The 5,075-nt window shown below is 31.9% G+C and overlaps 1 long non-coding RNA gene across 1 annotated transcript; it reads left to right on the top strand.

Annotated features, from left to right (window-relative positions):
* The first annotated feature begins 212 nt into the window (after positions 1-212).
* Positions 213-910, top strand: LOC146936997 (uncharacterized). Its single transcript, XR_015030810.1, has 2 exons — positions 213-351; positions 690-910. It is a non-coding gene; the product is annotated as an uncharacterized LOC146936997 (long non-coding RNA).
* The last annotated feature ends 4,165 nt before the right edge of the window (positions 911-5,075 follow it).

Raw genomic sequence — 5,075 nt, forward strand, 5'->3', positions numbered from 1 at the left:
TTTGTGATAAAATCGGTTTTTTTTTTTTTTTGCATTGTGCGCGCGCGCGCGCACACACACGCCTCTTGTCTTCTCTCTCGCTCTCGTTCCGCCGCTTGCAGTAAACAAACTAGAAGAACCAGAGGAACATATTGTATTGCTTATTATTGTTCAGATGATACTGTGTTGCTTATTTTTGTTCAGATGATATTATGTTGCTTATTATTGTTCAGATGATATGGGAATCACGTTGAAGGAGAAGATGTTGCTGCTCCGACTTCTCATATGGTCGCTTTGATCAATATTCATAGCGGCGGCCGGCATGGTCCTTCTCTTAAGGAAGGACTCCAGCAACTCATGAGCGAAGAACAGGTACTTCTTCATTTGTGAAATTTATTTATTGCTATGCAATTTCAAATTATTTTTTTCGTGTTTGTTTGAATTGATTTTCATTATACAGAGTGGATAATCAATTGTTCTAGTTGGATCTAGTAAAAGAAATTCTAAAACTTTGGTAGTGATTCAAATTGAAATAGTGATTTGCTTCTACATGTTTAATTAAGACAATTAGGGAGTTATTATAATTAGAAAGATTAGTCAGTTTATCATATAACTTCTATTGTTTTTCCTTTCTGAAATACAAGTGTATCGAAATAGTGATTTGTGTTTTGAAGATACCTTGTTTTGAGTTCTTTGTGTCCATTGTGCAGGCTGATGCTCTGGAGGATGTTATTACGGCATCTTGTCTTGAGATCAATGAGATGCAGCACATTGTGAATGAATTAAGTTACTTAACATTAGAATCAAATGCATAGTTGTTTGTTATTTGTCTAACTTTGGCGTTTGATTAGTAAATCTATTCGCCGCATTGCTTACTAAAGAACTTACATATTTGTAGCATCTAGTTGTGCTAATATCATGACTTTTAAAACTCTGGGTAATTTGTTGTGTTTTTTGTTGTTTTAGTGTGGTTGTAGTTCTCAACATTAGTGTGGTTGTAGTTCTCTTATTGTAGATGTTTTATCTATTTGTATTTTAATCTAACTCTTACCCTGGTAGTGAAATGGTTATGCCATTAAAGTTTGATGATTTTGTTTTGACTAGTATTTGGTTAAATTCTTACACATATCTTTTTAGTAGTACAATTTAGTAGTATGAGATATTACATATATGCAGGAAAAAAATGGATCCATATTCTTGCATATTAAAAAAATAAATATATGAACTTCTTAAGTCGGTTAAAATAAGACGACTTAAGAAATTAGTTTATTAGGTCGGGTTAATTTACAATTCGTATTTTTGGAGGTCCATACTACTTAAGTCGGCACCAATTTAACCGAGTTAAGAATATTTATTAAGACGGTTCCAAAATCCGACTTAAGAAGCAAAAACTTCTTATGACGGGAGCTATTAGGTCGGACGCGCGTCCGACTTAAAAAGCCATTTTTAACCGACTTAAAAAGGGTTTTTTGCACTAGTGGCATGAGAGATGCTCTATATAAGTAGGTGAAGGAGCTGATTACAAGATATTGAGAAGAGGAGTTTGACTATGAGCACTCCCATTGAGAGAATGGATTTGATTGAGTTGAGCAAAGCAGTGGAGGAGGTTGAACTGGTGGATGACTTAGAGAGTGATGTTTCATTTGTTCGAATATTATGGGTTAATATTTCAGGACAACACAGATGTCGTGTGAGTTTCCTTTACTGTTTCTTTCACTTAATTATTCTTTTATTTTTTGACTTAATACATCATTTGATCTCTTAACTTATTTTTGGTTTTCATTTTTAGTCCCGCAACTATAAAGTGTCTCAATTTAGTTCCATAAATCTTTTGCAGTTTACTATTTTGGTCATCTTCGTTAGTTTTTAACCTTAAATGTCTAAGGTAAACCAACTTTATAGGTGATCCACCATATACCTTATTAAATTTTTTAATTTAAACATTTTAATCTTTTATTTAAAAAGAAGGCCGTTGGATCATGCTTATCTATTGCATCTTACCGTGAACCGACCTACAACTAATTTTTCCTTTTTTCCTTCATCTTCTTCCTCCCACTTTTCATCATCTTCAAACTAACATTCATAAAATAAAAAAAAAAACCAGAAAAACAAAACACACATGAATTCAACATCAAAACTCATCATCATCATCATCATCATCATATTCTTCTTCTTCTCATCACTAAACCACTACCATCAACAACACTAATAAATTGAGGTTTTTATCTTCCATAACACTTGCACAGCAACCCATTTCACAAAACCACTACCCAAATTTGGATTCTTCTCCTTCTCTTAAAAACTGAAACCATTCACCACAATAAATTCATGTTTTATCTTCCATAGCACTTGCACATCAATGAATTGATTTGATCAAAATATTGGAGGGATGAATTCATCATGTTGGAGGAATGAATGGATTTGAATATGAGATATTGATTATTTTATGGATTTTTTTTTCTAGTTATTGTATGAATGTTGATGAATTTGGTATGAATATGAAGAAGTGGTGGAAGGAAGAAGATGAAGGAAGGAAGAAAAAATATAGGTGTTGGTGGCACACTGTTAAATATAATGGACCTGCAGTCGAATGGTTGAAATCATATCAAAAATATTAAACATTAAAAAACTAATAGAGATGACCAAAATAGTAAACAGCAAAAGATACCAAAATGAAAACCAAATATAAGTTAAGGGACCAAATGATGTATTAAGCCTTATTTTTTCTATTGGCCTATAGGTTAACCTATACTTAAATAAACACACATGGATCAAGAAGAACAGTAGTGCTTAAAACACTCTATTTTGAATACTCTTTCTAATAGTTACTTTTTTATTAGTTTAAATCATTGTGGATCTACATTTTGAAAATAGTTACCACACAAAATAGTGGGACATTCATTGATTCCATCCGATGAAAGAGTAAATGTTAAAGAGAGTGTTCAAAAGTGCAGTTAAAATCCTCTCCATTTGTGATCATCTCATTTATTCCATTTGAAGAGATAAAAATACAAAAATTGAAAAAAGTAAAAAATAATTAATGATAACGAGACCCACTATTTATTTTATGTTTTCATCTCTCTCTAAATTGCATACTCCATTTATTTTGCCAAAAATGAGTGTTGTTAGCATTCCTTTAAAAAGGATATATTGTGAGGGTTTAAACATGAATTCTACGTAAAATATCAACACAGCCAAATAACCAGTAGATTGTAACATTGCAGTTTACAAATTTCTTATAATGTTAAATATATTTATAGTTCTTATAAATGTTTCAAATTTATTTTTCGTCACTATAAAAAAATTTGAAAAAATTTTGTACTATTTTTTAAAAAAATTTGAAAAAATTTTGTACTATTTTTAATGATGTTTTGGAGACCCATTTTTTTTTGGGTGGCCGGGGTTTGAACCCCATTTTTTTTTGGGTGGCCGCGGTTTGAACCCCAGACCTTGCATATATTTATACATTGTCCCTACCAGCTGAGCTAACCTCACGGGGACAATTTTGGAGACACATTTAAAACATTGAAAAAGTTCTTCCTTAAAAATTTAAACTTTTTTATCATGCGGTATATTATATATAAATTTTCTAAACGTCAAAAAGATAAAAGTAACCAAAATTTAGAAATAGAAATCAAATTTAAATTTTTTTTTAGGGAAACTTTTTATAAAGTTTTAAACATATCATCAAAATATTCTTTTCAAAATATATATCGATTTAGCAGCATGGACAAAAATTACTTACACAATAATTTTGAAAGGATTAAAAGGTGAAATTTTTCTATTGAGATGAAATTATTTTTTTTTGAAATGAGATGAAAAATAAAATTTTGTAGGAATTAGGAAAAAAAACACATTAAATCTTTTTATATATATTTTTTTGAAGAATAATCTTTTAATATTTATATTAATATGTTCTGAGGTTTTGTCATATTTTGTTTCAGGCTATTCCTAGAAAACATTTCTATGATATTGTTAAGAAGAATGGGGTTGGTTTAGCATTTGTAAGTATTGTAATGACTTCCATTTTGGATAGACCTGCACCTGGCTCTGGTCTAGGGTTAGTCGGTGATACAAGAGTAACACCAGATTTGTCTACTATAAGGACAATTCCTTGGTACACAGTTTTCTATTGAAATAATTATATTTATGTTTTTTACTCCTCCATTACATAAAATGTGTCATATGTATAAAAAATAATTTGTGATCGTACCTGATCAGAAGGTGGTTGTCGGTGTTTGGTTCATTGAAGTGGTTCACGGTGGTGAAAGTGTTCCTGTGAGCGTTGAACCGAATAGGGGGTGTGTACTTGCGGACAATCCGATGCTCGAGTCAGTAGTGGTTCAGAATGAGGGGGTTGAGACTGAAAGTGATTCTACCTTAGAGGCTGCGAGGAGCCTCCTATTTATAGAGGTGGGTGAATGCAGAGCCGTTGTAATGGCACACGTGTATCCGGCGGTTACGAAATCAGCAGAAGTGTAACCGCCGGTGAGATATTCGCGGGAACGTGGGAAAACAGACGTTACTGTTTGTTTGAACAGGTCTCAGTTAATCCGAGCACCCCCCCTCGCGGAGAAGGGGTGTGTTGCGAGTAAATTGCCAAATGCAGCATTTGGGTTTGGTTTGTAATTGGGCCTAAGCAGTTAAGCCCAGATCTTTGATCGGTCCAGAACAAATTGCTTTTAAATAAATCTCAATTTCAATTTTAATATGTATAAAATTAATCCCTAAAAAAAATATGTATGAAATTAAGAAATGTTATAATTTTTAATTATCGTACTAATTTTGAGTTTGACTATATTTATAGTCTTTCTGGTTTCTTTCTTAATGATATCATCTTTAAAGTAGACTTTCTTAGAAAAGACAGACTGAATTATATAATCTAATCCACTGTAGGTACAAACAAGATGAAATGGTTTTAGGTGATTTGAATGTTAAAACTGGTCAAGCTTGGGAATATTGCCCAAGAGAAGCCTTTAGAAGAGTTACCAAAATTCTCAAAGATGAATTTGACTTGGTATGCTGCATAGTTTTTTTCTTATCAAGGATGTTGTATTATGGTGTTTTATTTATTAAAGATGTTTGAACGATGAAAT

Source organism: Medicago sativa, chromosome 3 (assembly GCF_051527215.1).
Source record: "Medicago sativa cultivar Bolivia chromosome 3, Bolivia_mono, whole genome shotgun sequence".
Taxonomy (NCBI): domain Eukaryota; kingdom Viridiplantae; phylum Streptophyta; class Magnoliopsida; order Fabales; family Fabaceae; genus Medicago; species Medicago sativa.